General features: G+C 45.7%; 1 protein-coding gene across 26 annotated transcripts in view; it reads right to left on the bottom strand.

The window, feature by feature from the left end:
• CADPS2 (calcium dependent secretion activator 2) overlaps positions 1–15,796 on the bottom strand; it is a 570,146-nt gene that overhangs the window by 467,914 nt on the left and 86,436 nt on the right. The gene's annotated exons all lie outside the window — the stretch shown is intronic.

Raw genomic sequence — 15,796 nt, 5'->3', positions numbered from 1 at the left:
GCCACTTCAGATTCTTAAACCTTGGTTCTAGTGCTGTAGCTATCTTTAGAAATCTCATGTTGGTACCTTCTTTGCGTTATGTCAAATCTGCTGTGAAAGTGTTCTTAAAATGAACAACGTGTGCTGGGTCATCATCCGAGACAGCTATAACATGAAATATATGGCAGAATGCGGGGACAAAAGAGCAGGGGAGTTAGAATTCTCCCCAAGGAAGTTCAGTCTCAAATTTAATTAACGCTTTTTTTTTTTATGAGCGTCATGAGCATGTACTCTGGAATGGTGACCAAAGCATGAAGGGGCATACAAAAGTTTAGTATATCTGGCACATAAATAACTTGCAATGCTGGCTACAAAAGTGCCATGCAAATGCCTGTTCTCACTTTCAGGTGACATTGTAATTAAGAAATGGGCAGCATTGAATAGCTCAGTGGTTTGAGCATTAGCCTGCTAAACCCAGGGTTGTGAGTCCAATCCTTGTCTTAGCGATTGGCTGAACAAGGAGTATAACTGAGTGAACTTTTATACATTGAAATTTTACATTGTTTTGGTTTTGAGTGTAGTTATGTAAACAAAAAAAAATCTACATTTGTAAATTGCACTTTAACAACCAAGATTGCACAACAGTACTTGTATGAGGTGAACTGAAAAATACTATTTCTTTTATCATTTTCACAGTGCAAATATTTGTAATAAAAATAATATACACTTTAATTTCAATTACAACACAGAATACAATATATATGAAAATGTAGAAAAAATCCAAAATATTTAATAAATTTCAATTAGTAGTCTATTAACAGTGCGATTAAAACAGCAATTAGTCGCGATTAACTTTCTACTTGAAGTTCATCATTAAAATATTCAAACACTGCTGATTGAAAGGAAGTCAGCCTTTTGAACCTTGCTTTGTTAAGCAAGCATACAGCCCTGGTGTGTTTTAAGTAACTAACACAAATACTTTGTAGTCCAAAAGATAATGCTTGCTAATGGATGTACTGTGCAGTGTATCACACTTACACCATGCAGAATCATTTATTGCAAATGTTTTTTTTTCTAATTATTGCCAACTTTTTGTTGAGCCAATACTGAAGTATCCAAAATCTCATATGACAATGCTAGAAATTGCTAAATAATAATGACTGGCAAAATACTCAGCAGGAAAAAACGGTTTCCATTTTGGACCACTTTTCTAAGAAGATAAAAAAATAATTTATATTTTGCATGTTTCATTTAGGACTTGCCTTTAACTGCCAAAGTTAGCTTGAATTAGTACACTGGAGTTACTCCACTCAAGCTAGCCTACCTCAAGTGAGAGCAACCAACTGCAAAGCACTGGAGCAACACAGAATGATTTGATTAACACCCGATTAATTGCTGCATCACCACAGACTCACTAACTCCAGCATCAGCAGCAGTGTGGATGTTCACAAGCCAGGGTCCTGCAGATCCAGGTTTACAATGCAGTGTAGACATACCCATTGAGGTCACTGGAGTTGCATCATTGTAAATGAGAGAACCAAACTCTGCTCATCTTATTAATGTTGCATATAACTTAAGGAATTTTACGAAGAACTGCTACCAAAGGTAGTACCCGTGAGAATTTTCAATTGCTTTACTGCAGATGAGGCTTAACAAGCTATAGCATGACAAGATTCCTCAAACATTTAAACAGCCACATGCCTCCATGACTTGTATGCTGAAACCTGCAGCAATTTACTACAAAATTCACCTCCCAATTATATGTAAAAGCTATTTGTTGCTCTGCAACAAGAAATGACAACACAAACTTAGCAAATATTGTATTGATTTTTGAATGGGACAAATCCTAAAAAAGAGTAGTGTGTATAGAAAAGAGGGAGGAGTCAATTCAAAGCTGAAGAACTATGCACAGTTATGGAACAGGTAACTGTCCTTTCTTCTTCGAGTGCTTGCTCATGTGTATTCCACAGTAGGTGATTGCAAGCGATGTCTGATGAAGGTGGGTAGGAGTTCACAGATTCCCTGGCTGAAGCACAGCTCTATCGAAACCAGCGTCATCCCTGGTACGGGAGACGATCGCGTAATGCGACGTGAACATGTGAACTGAGGACCAGGTAGCGGCTCTATAGATGTCCTGGATAGGGACATGGGCCACAAAGGCCGTCAACGAGACCTGAGCCCTTGTCGAGTAAGCCCTTACGATAGGTGGTGCGGGAACCCCTGCAAGGTCGTAGCATGTGTGGATGCTCAATGTAAGCCACCGGGAAAGCCTCTGGGTGGAGATCGGTTGACCCTTCATGCGTTCAGCTGAAGCAACAAAGAGTTGCGAAGACCTGTGGAACAGCTTAGTCCGACCCAGATAAAAAGCCAGTGCTCTGCGCACATCGAGCATATGGAGGCGACATTCCTCGTTAGAGGCATGAGGTTTGGGGCAGAGGATAGGCAGGAAGATGTCCTGGCCCATGTGAAAAGCAGAGACCACCTTAGGGAGGAATGCCGGGTGTGGGCAGAGCTGAAACTTGTCCTTGTGAAAAACTGTGTAAGGGGGGGTCGCAGGTTAGGGCCCTGAGCTCCGAGACCCGCCGGGCTGACGTGATGGCCACGAGGAAGGCTACCTTCCATGAAAGGTGAGACCATGAGCATGTGGCCAGGAGTTCGAACGGGGGCTCCATAAGGTGGGAGAACACCAAATTTAGATCCCAGAGAGGGACGGGGTTCTAGCATAAGGAAAGGACCAGTCTAGCCCTTTGAGGAAACGCCCAGTCATGGCATGGGAGAAAACTGAGCAGCCCTGGACTGGCGGATGGAACGCTAAATAGCCGCCAGGTGCACCCTGACGGAGGAAGGGGCCAGGCCTTGAGTTCTAAGGTGAAGAAGGTAATCGAGGATAAGTTGGAGTGGGGCAGACATTGGGGAAGTACCCCGCTCGCCCACCCATCTGAAGAACCTGGACCACTTCGCCAGGTAGGCTCGGCCCGTGGATAGCTTTCTACTTTCGAGGAGGACACACCTGACCCCTTCCGAACACCACCTCTCCTCTGCATCTAGCCATTGATCAGCCACACTGTCAAATGGAAGGTGGCCAGATTAGGGTGGAGGAGGTGGCCCTGGTCCTGGAAGAGCAGGTCCGGGCAGAGCGGCAATGGCCGCGGAGGGGCCATGAACAAGCCTAGGAGGGTCCCGTACCAATGCTGCTGGGACCAAGCTGGGACGATCAGGACGACATGCGCCTCATCCATTTTCACTTTCTCCAGGACCTTGCCAATGAGAGGAAACTTGGGAAAGGCATAAAGGAGTTGACCCGACCATGACAGGAGGAAGGCATCTGAGATCACGTTCCTCCCAACCCCCCACCTCCCCTCTGGAACAGACCCTGTGGCAACGGCGGGTCCGTCAGGTCGCAAAAAGGTCTACTTGGGTAGTGCCCCACGCTCGGAAAAGCTGGTGAGTGACCTTCGAGTGGAGCGACCACTCGTGTTGGGAGGAGAAAACCCTGCTCAAGCGATCGGCCTGTGTGTTGTTGACGCCTGGCAGGTGGAAAGCCTTCAGGGAGATGTTGTGGGCTATACCGAACTTCCATAGGCTGAAGGCTTCCAGGCAGAGGTCCGAGGACCTCGTCCCGCCTTGCCGGTTGATGTAAAAGATCGCAGCGGTGTTGTCCGTGAGTAGTCTGACCACCTTGCTGTGCAGCTGTGAGCTGAATGCCACACAGGCTAAGCGCATAGCCCTGAGTTCCCTGACGTTTATGTGAAGGGACAGCTCCGCGGCTGACCACATCCTTCGGGTCTGAGTTCCCTATGTGGGTCCCCCAGCCCAGGTCCGACGCATCGGACACTAGGTCTAGTGACGGGGTCGGGTCCCAGAAGAGAACTCCCTGGAGCATGCTGGCTGGGCAGGACTACCATTGTAGTGTGGCGATCACCCACGCTGGTACCGAGAGGACCTTGTCCAGTTTGTCCCGGGCCTGGGAGAACTCTGAGGCCAACCAGAGTTGGAGGGGCCTCATCCAAAGCCTGGCGTGGCAGACCACATACGTACACGCCGCCATGTGGCCCAGGAGCTGCAGGTGACGGGGAACTCCGTGACCGAGGCTATAAGCCCCTTCAGGGTCTGGAACCTGTCCAGGGGAAGGGAGGCTGTGGCCTTGGAGGCATCCAGGAGAGCGCCTATGAATTTTGTGCGCCGGAACCAATGTCAACTTGGCCTCATTTACTAGGAGGCCTAGGTTGGCACACGTAGCCAAGAGCAGGTCCACATGGTTCTGTACCTGGAACCGTGAGCTGCCCTTGAACAGTCAGTTGTCAAGGTAGGGGAATATCTGTACCCCTCGGCATCTGAGGTAGGCCGCCACTACCGCCATTCACTTTGTGAATACTCTGGGCACGGTGGACAGGCCAAACGGGAGGTAGTTGTTCTGTCTCACTAGGAAACAGAGGAAGCATCTGTGCCCCTCGAATATATGGATTTGGAAGTATGCATCCTGAAGGTCCAGGGCTGCATACCAATCGCGAGTGTCCAGAGTGGGTATGATACATGCCAGAGAGACCATGCGGAACTGGCATTTTGCCATGAACTGATTGAGGTCTCGCAGATCCAGTATGGGCCTGAGCCCCCATTTCGCTTCAGGGATCAGGAAGTAACAGGAGTAAAACCCTTTCCCACGGAACCTTCTCCACAGCTCCCAAGCTGAGGAGCCGACCCACTTCCTGCTGTAACAGGGGTAAATGCGACGGATCCCCCTTGCCGTCCGAGTGAGGGGGGTGGGAGAGCGGGGGTGAGACAAACTGTAGCATGTAACCCTGGGAAATGGTGTTGAGGACCCATTGGTCCGATGTGATTCGGGACCATTTCGTAAGGAACGCACACAAGCGGTTGCTGAAGGCAAACTTTATTGGTAGGAGGGTCCTCTCGGGGGTCACCAGGGTACCCTCCTGCAACCAGTCAGAACTGCCTCTTGCCCTGCTGCTTGCCCCTGGAGGGCCCAGGCTGCAGGGCAGAGCGAGACTGCCTCTGAGGTCGCCTCTTTTGGGTCTTGGACCTCTTGTAAGCGGGCTTGTATCTTGGCTGGGGCACAGGGACGGAGGCCTGCGTCTTAGGTTTTTCCTTGGGTGAGACGTAGAGCCCGAACGTTTGAAGGGTGGTACGTGAGTCCTCCATGCCATGGAGCCTCACGTCTGTTTGTTCTGCAAACAGGTCCTTGCCGTCAAAGGGAGGATCCCGCATCATAGACTGCGCCTCCGTGGAGACCCCGGACAGCAGTAGCCATGATGCCCTGCGCATGGACACGGCCGAGGCCATGGACCGAGCAGCCGTGTCAGCTGCATCTGACGGCGCCGCCCTCCTCCATCAGCGCCTTAAAATCCTTCCTTTCGCTCTCCAGAAGGGAGGGCTCAAATTTTGGCAGTGACCCCCATAAGTTAGTTAGGAGTTGGGGGCCGGGTGGGTATAAAGGTATTCGTGCCCTTTCATGGGCACGAAGTATTCGCGCTCTGCCTTTTTCGATATGGGGGCGAGGAAGGCCAGCGTTCACCAGAGGGCATTGGAGATGTTAGTCACTCCTTCGTGCAGCGGGAGGGCCACTCTGCCTGGTACCGAGGACGAGAGCATGTCAAACAGTGAGTCTGAGGGTCCCTCCATCTCCTCAGCTTGGAGTTGGAGACTGGATGCTACTCTGCACGTTGGCCGGTGCCATGGGATCCACCCCTTGGTCGGACTCCTCGTGCGGTGCCGAGGATCCATGACCCACCAATCTATCCCTCGGAAGTCTGGATAGTGCGGCTGAAGGAGCCTCCGATGCTCCTGCTATTGACCGAGGGCCTTGCTAGGGATGTACGGGGGGCCAAGGGGTCCACTGGCACCACTGGCCTTGCCACGGGGGCCCTTGCCATTGACTATGGTGCAGCACCGGCGGCATCAGCTGGTCGAGTTGGCCCGGCTGAGTCATAGGGCGTCGAGGTCGGGGTTACCAACGATCTATCGGTGCCATGGGAGCAGTACGAGCGGTGGTACCGAGAGCGATGTCTGCCTCGGGACCGGGACTCCAACGTCGACGAACAGTGCCGCCTCAAGCTGCTACTCCTCAAGACGCTTCGATGCCAGGATCCATGACGGGGAGCTGGTGATCCCCACCGGGAGCCGTGGGCACGGTGCCTCGTGAGAGCTGGAGCGTGACCGGTGACAGCGCCCGTGTCAGGAGTGACTTCGGTAGCTCCGCCAAGAATGGGAGCGTCTACGGCGTCTGCGCCTGTCCCGCCCATACTCTGTACTCAGCATGGAGCGGTGCCTGGAACTCTGCTCCGACAGCACCTGACCAGACAACCTGTTGGGCGACGAAAGCAGAGGCTGGATGCTGTGTCCTGACAGGACACTGAGCGGCGAGCAGGCCAGAGAGCGATCCCCTGACCGGGATCTGCGTCGGGTCGGTGTCGACTGTCGGGAGCCCAGTGGCGGCTTGCCTCTAGAGCAGGGTCTGGGTGCCGGCGGTGCCACGGGCACCTGCAGAATCATAATGTCTTTGGCTGCCTACAGGGCCTCTGGTGTCAACACAATCGGGCTGCTCCACTCAAACTGAGTCGGAACTCTAGAGCCCGGGGGGGGAACTGGGGCTGCCCGTCGCGGGTCTAGCTTCACCCCTTGCTTTCTCTCGATGCCTCTGAGAGGATGGAGCCTCTCTCTGCTTCTTGGATGGGGAGCGGTGCCAGCCACCGGAATGTGCCGGGAGATCGCTGCACACCGAAGATGAAGTGCCCGGTGCCAATCCCGCTTGGCGCACCAGGGTTGGGGCCAGTGCTGACTCCATGAGAAGGGCCCGAAGTCTAATGTCTCTCTCTTCTTTAGTTCTGGGTTTAAAGGACCTGCAGATCTTACAGAGGTCGCTGATGTCAGATTCGCCCAAGCAGCGGAGACAGTCTGCGTGCGTGTCACTTCTAGGCATCGAACGCCTGCAAGACTCGCATGATTTAAACTCTGGGGCCTGGGGCATGCCTCGGCCCGAACACTAACTAACTAAGCAAGCTGAAACTTTATTGAGCGAACACACACAGGTACTACTAACAATGCAACAAGTTCTGGGACGAGCTACAGCAAAGCTAGAGCAAGTAGTTCTGATGCACCGTCACTGGCGGCAAGAAGGAACTGAGGGTGGGGAGAGCGCGCGGCTCCCCTTATAGCGCATTATAGAGGCACCACTCCAGGGGTCGCAGCAGCACTCCCCCTACGGGTACTGCTGAGGGAAAAACTTCTGGCACCGGTGTGCGTGGCGAGCATGCACACCTATTGTGGAATACCCATGAGCAAGTACTTGAAGAAAAACTAACCATTTCCATAGTCAGAGAATGTAGCACTGCTAGGAAATAGCAGACAGATGAATATTCTATTAGAATATGTGCGTTGTCTGCCAGAGCAATTATAAAAATGTTTTTCCTGCTTGCAGACTGTATTCTTTCTATGTGATTTACCTGTCTATTACTGACCTATCAAACAGAAAAATTATGGATGAAATACTGCAACAAATTTATTTCTGGCTTTCTCAGCTCTAATGTTCCTAGTTTAAAATACTGGATTGCCTTTTAATTTTTTTAAGCAATGAACAGAAAAGCAACTTATAAATATTCTAGACAGTAGGGAGAGGGCAGAGTAGCATTTGAGAACTGTTAGATTGTTCTTAAATTACTTGCATTTCACTGTGGAATTTTGAGGTTTGAGGAAATAAAAAAAGTACAGTCAACGTGACAGAAAATAATTTCAAATGGAAAATTACAACAGACTGCATATAGCACCGAGAGAATGACAACACTTTAAGCATATTTTAATAGATCTAACTGGTTTGACTTGTAGAGATGCAATTGGGCCAGCTGCCAAAAAAAAAAAAAAAAAAGAATTTTTATTGTCCCATACTATTGAAGGATTCCTCAGCCACAGTACACACCTCAGACTACTGAGGTTGCTGTATGCTCCCCCTCCCTCTCCTGTGTCTTTTCGTTGTTGTTCATTTTGAAGACCCTCATTAGCATGTACTAATGAACATACGAGAAATATTTTAAAAAAATCTAACAGAAAGAGGGGGATTGAGGAGAAGCACTCAGCAAAGGGGAGAGAGATAAATGAAAGGAACATAAAGTGAAAGCGAGATTCAGAAAAATTAAAGGTTTTATTGCTGTTTTTATTACATCCTTCCCCTCATTCAGGCAGTATAGAGATGCACTCTTAAACCTTTGCACTTTAATAAATGAAGGGCCTGATGCTTCTTTACATGTGTTATTTCTACATCAGTGCTCGGAACTTGTGGGGATTTCTTTCAGTTTCTGCCGGGAAAGTGAGGTTTCCTCCAACCATACGAGTGGCAGGATGTTTGACCCCCACAAAACTGAAAATCTGGGGAAGATCTGCCAGAGGCACTGTGATCCTGCTCAGACTGTGCCGCTGCCCCAGGGAATAAAGGGATTCCACATCAATCAACGTTTAAGTGGCACAGAGAGGAGGAGAGCATGGGTGGAACTATGCAGCAAAGCATGGCCATCCACCCTGTATGATTTTGAAGAGGTTACCATCTCTTCAAAATGCAACTGTAAAAGTCATCCAACCACCTCTTCAATCCCCTTCATTGGCTTCCTCTCACTTTCTACTGCAAATTTAAGCGCCTCTGTCCTTTCTTTCAAGAATTTATAGAAACTGGCCCAAAGATATCTTTCTGTTCTCCCTGTCTCCTTTACTCTGCACAAACCGCATACCTACTCTTCTTAGGGCACATCTTCACTACCCGCCAGATCGGCGGGTAGCGATCGAGCTATCGGGGATCGATTTATCACGTCTAGTGTAGACGCGATAAGACGCTCCCCGATCGCTCTGCCGTCGACTCTGGAACTCCACTGCAGCAAGAGGTGGAAGCAGAGTTGACGGGGGAGCAGCAGCGGTCGACTCGCCACCTTCCTCACAGCCAAGTAAGTCGACCTAAAATATGCAACTTCAGCTACGCATCTTAGGTCGACACTCCCCCGTAGTGTAGACCTAGCCTTAGAGTCTTGCTCTCACATGTGGACCATCTCCTTATTACTCCTTACTCTCCACCTTAAAACAGTTCTTTTTGAGTTTGTAGTTCCACTCAGAAGTACTAAGGTAGGTGATTGAAAAGTCTTTACTCCCACCGCCCCAAACAAAAATCCAAGAATTAACAAGACATGCAATAAACTTCACAATCAGTCTCAGTGTTTTTGTCACATCCCACTCACCTGCTTCAGTTGTACATTGTCTGCTTGGATTTTAAGATCCTGAAAGAATGGACTGTCGTCATACTTCTCTATAGAGTGCCCATACTGTAAATGTTACACATATAATAAACAATAGTAACCACTGCTTCACAGCTGAACAGAGCCAAATTCCAGCTATTCTGGGCTTCAGTTTATTTATTCTCCAAGAGGCAGAGTCAAGCTAAGGGAGGAACAAATTTCCTGGAAAGACGACTAACAATCTTGAAGTTTAATTCTTATTATATAAAGTTTTGCAGTAAAACTTGATACCCAGTAAATGAGCAATTTACTCTTTAAAAAATTATTACTACTCCTCCTCCTCTTTATACCTGGTCTTTTAGTCAGAAAATATCAAGGGAGAAAAACATCTTTAGAAAGCGTAGCTGAACATCTCTCAATTTTTTTAATCCAAGTTACATTACTAATTTTATTTTGCATCAACGAGTTAGTGCAAATATAGCTAGTTTCACTGCATAATATCTTCTATTTTAAAAAATGAATATAAAAGAAGTTTTCAGCTACTACATTTTAAAAACTCTTTAATAAACTAAACTCCTTTACTAAAAATACAGTTTTATAAAGAAATTAAATAGATTTGTTTAAACAAATACTTTAATGTAGAATTCATTTTAAAACTACCCATCCCATCTGAAAGCCTTCACAATCTGTTCTAGAATCATTCTGTATCTGAAAATCTTAAAAAAAGAACAAGAGTACTTGTGGCGCCTTAGAGACTGGCCTGTCTCTTGCTTACAGACAGCCCCCAAACCTGAAGCAAATACTCACCAGCAACCATACACCACACAACAAAAACACTAACCCAGGAACTTATCCTTGCAACAAAGCCCGTTGCCAACTCTGTCCACATATCTATTCAGGGGACACCATCATAGGACCTAATCACATCAGCCACACTATCAGAGGCTCGTTCACCTGCACATCTACCAATGTGATATATGCCATCATGTGCCAGCAATGCCCTCTGCCATGTACATTGGCCAAACCGGACAGTCTCTACGCAAAAGAATAAATGGACACAAATCAGACGTCAAGAGTTAGAACATTCAAAAACCAGTTGGAGAACACTTCAATCTCCCTCGTCACTCGATTACAGAAAAAGTCGCAATATTACAACAACAAAACTTCAAAAACAGACTCCAATGAGAGACTGCTGAATTGGAATTAATTTGAAAATTGAACACCATTAAATTAGGCTTGAATAAAGACTGGGAGTGGATGGGCCATTACACAAAGTAAAACTATTTCCCCATGTTTATTCTTCCCCCCTACATTTTCTCACACCTTCTTGACAACTGCTGGAAATGGGCCATTTTGATTACCACTACAAAAAGTTCTCTCTCTCCTCTGCTGGTAATAGCTCACCTTAACTGATCACTCTCGTTATAGTGTGAATGGTTACACCCATTGTTTCATGTTGTGTGTGTGTGTGTGTGTGTGTGTGTGTGTGTGTGTGTGTGTGTGTGTGTGTGTGTGTGTGTGTCTTCCTACTGTATTTTCCACTGCATGCATCTGATGAAGTGGGTTTTAAACCACGAACGCTTATGCTCAAATAAATTTGTTAGTCTCTAAGGTGCCACAAGTACTCCTGTTCTTTTTGCGGATACAGACTAACACGGCTGCTACTCTGAAACCTGAAAACCTTAAGGCATTCCTACCTCATGCATCATGTCCAGTTACCAATGTCTGCCAACATTTTCACCAAATTACGAAGTAAGGCTTTGAGGGATCATACCCTAAGTTTATATCAACAATTCTTTTTGGACATTTTGATTTGGTTGTAATTGCCTGTATAGAAGGAGCAAATCAATACATCCCCAAAAAATGCAGACGCTGCAGGTATCCAAAGGCATGAATCATAGCTCAAAAAACTAATTGCCACAAAAGTAATAAGATTTCTGAATTTTAAAGGCTAGCCATCTCTCTCTCTCACACACAAACACACACACAGTTATACAGTATAAGCACATGCTATGGCTAATTCTGTACACCCGAAATTTTGAAAACCAAAGACCTGGCAAGGTAGTAATAATCCTCTGAAACACTGCCATCTTGTGGCAAATTTAGAAAGATATCTCAAAGAAAGAGCAATTATACTATACATGTGCAAGACTCAGAACTGCACTTAATAGAACTTGTGTCTATGAATTTGTGACCTGTATTATCACAACACAATATTACCTAATCTCCATTCCAAAACAAAAAGTAACACAAAATCAGAATATTTTCTCACCACTAGCACATGGATTTTTGCAGAAGAAAATAAATGGAAATGTGTGTTCTTGATCTATTTAGAGCTACGGACAGAATTTTTTTTTAATTTCGACTGAAAAGAACAGCAAAAAGACTACTTTCCTCCATAGTTACAGTATGCATACTATTCTTGTAACATTTTAATATAGGTGGGGCTGGTAGCACCACCTAGTTATGTTCTTTGACACTTCCCACTTTTTCAGTTGCTTATAGATTGCTGTTTGGGCTGAAGTTGTCCATGCCAGGTGTCTGTCTCAGCCTGATTTTTTTTTTTTTCCAAAAATTTCAGCCAAAACAGTTCAGCCATTTCCAAGACCTAGAGTAGGAAAAAATACCTTGTTTTGCCAGCTTTAAATTCTGATGACCTTTTATTTGAAAAGCTTCAGCATCCCCATGCTTTGGAGCCGGGACTTGAAATTTGGCAGTGTGTAACCTTTGTGTCAGGAATATGCCTTTTGCCAACCCTGTCGAAATCAACCCAAATTTAGCTAAGTTATAAGCCTTTGGGGAAAAAAACCAAGACGGGGGGGGGGAGGTGAGTTGCTGCAGGGCTGGGGGTGGGGGTGCAAGGTGGAAGTTTTGCCTAGGGCGCAAAACTTCCTTGCACTGGCCCTGCCTGCCTTCTATCCTTCCAGCCTCTTTTTCAAAAAGAGGAAAAACAGGCCAAATTCATCCATGGCATTACTCCCTTGACATCAGGGAGACCACTGTCCATAGTCTCATCTGCAACTGAAATTGTAGACAATGGATTTGCATACTGGGTTCTGTCACACAGTATTTACATTTATAAATGCTGAGGTCATCACAATTTGACCAGCAGAAGGCTAACCACAGATCTGACAAATCATCTGCTCTAGGCCCTGCAATCCTAAAATGCCCTCAAGCAAATTCAGGAGATATGCTCTAATTTCGCAAATGTGCACCTTTCGGTTATGTGGAAACCAAGATTTTATCCCAGTCTTAATATAAATTTGGCTGTCTAGCTGAATTCCCTCCAGTCACCAATCTCCAATTTAATATTTCCCCTACCAACATGAGAGGACATTGGAATCCACCTGTTTTTGTTCTGGGCTCCTACAGGACATCTCAACTGCGCATGCTCATACTTGAAATGGAGTCTGGGACGCTCCCATGCATCATACTTGATCAATATCTGCAACCCTATACTCCAGTGCAAGACTGTCTACACACTATCAAATACAAAAAAGTGTCACACTGAAGCCCAGAAGAGGTTGATTCCTAAAACCGTTATAACAGTAATAAATGATTTAAGACAGCCACAAGACACCATCACCACCAGTATAACACAGAGGTTCTCAAACTGGGGGTTGGGACCCCTCAGGGGGTCGCAAGGTTATTACACGGGGGGGGTCGTGAGCTGTCAGCCTCCACCATAAACCCTGCTTTGCTTCCAGCATCTCTAATGCTGTTAAATATACCTCTATCTCAATATAACGCTGTCCTCAGGAGCCAAAAAATCGTACCGCGTTATAGGGGAAACCGCGTTATACTGAACTTGCTTTGATCCACCGGAATGCGCAGCCCCGCCCCCCCGGTGCACTGCTTTACCGCATTAGATCTGAATTTGTGTTATATCGGGTAGCGTTATATTGAGGTAGAGGTGTATATAAAAGTGTGTTTAATTTATAAGGGGGGGGGGGGTCACACTCAGAGGCTTGCTGTGTGAAAGGGGTCACCAGTACAAAAGTCTGAGAACCCCTGGCCTAACACATACCGACCCCAGCAAGCACTTTCCAAAACCACCCGCCCAAATGCAAAATCTTATCACACCACCAGGACAACACATCCCCTTCCTGAACAGCTACCAAAATCTTTTACTCCTGAAGACAAGCTTCCCCAACCAAGCTCTTCAGCTGCCAAGACATGCAATCATCCTTTGACAACACACCACCCCTGCTGCCACACATCCTCCAGAAGAATTCCAACTCAACATAAAACTTGCTTGTGTATAAAGCACCTCAATCGGTATAATCAACTTAATTTTAAACTAGTATATTTTAAAAGAAATATCTATACATTTTCACAGCATCAAGCTCAAATTTAATAGAAAAATTCTTTATTTTTTCCCTAAATTTAAAATGTTATTTTCCCCACTTGCATATGTCCCTCTCGTATGCTTCAGTTAATATTTAAATATTTTAAAAATAATTCCTTTATAAGAACTGAAAATATAAATTTTCCAGCAATCAGTTAACTCCCATTAATTTGAAGAGCAACTCTATGTCACATATCAGATAAAAGATTTTTGAATTTGAAATAGATGTAGTTGTGAAGACGTCCTAAACAGTGCTTCCAAAATTAAAGCTCAATAATCTAAGCTATAAAAAAAAAAAAGAGAGTAACATTACGCTTTGGTTACTTTTCAAAGTTTAAAATCAGGTAATCATTTCTTAATTCATCCCATTATGCTGTACTCTAGCAGCATACCCAGGTCAGAGCATCATTTGCTAATGAGATTTCTGCAATATATTGCAGTACAAAAGAGGAAATGGAATGTTGGCTATAAAGTGACACTCACTGCTGCTCATGGTGCTAACTTTTAGACTTACCAATTTCATTTTTTGTTTTGTGTGTGTTCACGTACAACACAAACACACCCTCCATCCGACCTGCCTGTTCCACTGTGATGAACAGGTTAAGATATTGAAACATATGAAAATCTGAAGGCTGGAGAAAGGAAGGAACAGCAGGTGCCAGCATTCAGGGTGGTTTCAGGCTAGTTTTTGGTTTTCCTGTGAGTGAGCCATCAAACTGTGAAACTGGGACTTTGAGGAGACTGCAGCCCTAAAAAGACAGATGGTTTTGAAGTGACAGGACAGAGGATCAGAAGGTGAAACCAAGGAACAAAAGTTTAAATAAACTTGCCAACATTTATATAGGTACACTGTGGCACAGCTGGGAACAAAGCTTTAATCTGAGGTAGTAGAACCATGTCTTACCCTCTAGAGTCTAGACCAGGGGAGGGCGAACTACAGCCCACGGGCCAGATACGGCCCGTCAGGGCTTTCAATCCAGTCCACAGGATTGCCAGTCCCATGGCGCAGCGGGTCTAAGGCAGATTCCCTGCCACCCTGCACTCCAACCCCCTACCCTAAGCCCCTCCTGCACCCCACACTCCCTCCTGTTCCTCAACCCCCTTGCCCCAGCCCTACATTCATGGCCCTGCATACAATTTCCCCACCCAGATGTGGCCCTCAGGCCAAAATGTTTTCTCACCCCTGGTCTAGACCCAGGCTTTTCAATTGGTGGGGGTGACCTGCAGGTGTGAGAAGGCACCAACCAGAATGCATCCCATGAACAGAGAGAGAAGCAAAATCCCAGACTTTATGACCCCCAAAAGAACAAAAAGAAAGGAGCAGCTTGCTCACTCACAGACCCCTCCAAGCTAGGTCAATCTTGTTGCTGCTCCGAACTTCCTGTCCCCATCCACAGTTTTGAGAAGTGGCACTTACCCAAGAGCAGAATACCCCAGCCAGCAAAGTCCCAAAGATAAGCTCTTGGTCAATACCCACCATCTCCTTTTGTAAGGCAAAGGGCATTTAGTATGATTGAATATTAGGGGCCTAATCCCAAATCCAGGGGAGTTTGCCATCGATTTCAATGGGAGTAAAACTGTGCCTAATAAATCTATTGAGGTCTTAAAACAGTGTTTCTCACATTTTTTTCACCCAATATGTATTCATGGATTCTTCCTGTGACTCCAATCCAACAATTCTTTGCAGTTGCACTGGATATTCAAGATTATTCTCGAGAAACAACAATTATGTAAATACTTAACTAAAAATAGTCCTTCAATTGGGAAAACTATATTAACTGATATTTTCTTAAGGACAGAAAAAGCCCTTAAATAGATACCTTTATTAGAGTATCTAAATTAACAAAAAATTTAAAAAAAACTTCTTGAGTCAGAGTTGTTAGTGAGCTGAAATACACAATACTTTATACTTTTTAAAATAATGGATTTATTAAATCTTATGCTACTATACCTATATATGTCTTTTCCTTGCTTTAAGTGCTTGAGTTTCGTAAATGATTTGACAGGTAAATATATTGCTATCATTTGCCTATTTTAACTTAAAAAAACCCAAAGAACATTGGGTTTGGAATAACTTTATAGGCTGCCATTCAAATTGTACCATCACATCTCTATTTCATCGTGCAGGATGCAATAATTTAGCAAATTTTTAAGAAATATTAGATTTTAGCAACTTGATCTGATGTTTAATGTGAGTATCTGAATGTTTTTATATTAGTATTGTTCCACAGACAATTCAGCATGG

Source organism: Trachemys scripta, chromosome 1, assembly GCF_013100865.1.
Source record: "Trachemys scripta elegans isolate TJP31775 chromosome 1, CAS_Tse_1.0, whole genome shotgun sequence".
NCBI lineage: Eukaryota > Metazoa > Chordata > Testudines > Emydidae > Trachemys > Trachemys scripta.
Note: the sequence above shows the minus strand (reverse complement) of the source record. Positions and strands in the feature narration are given on the sequence as shown.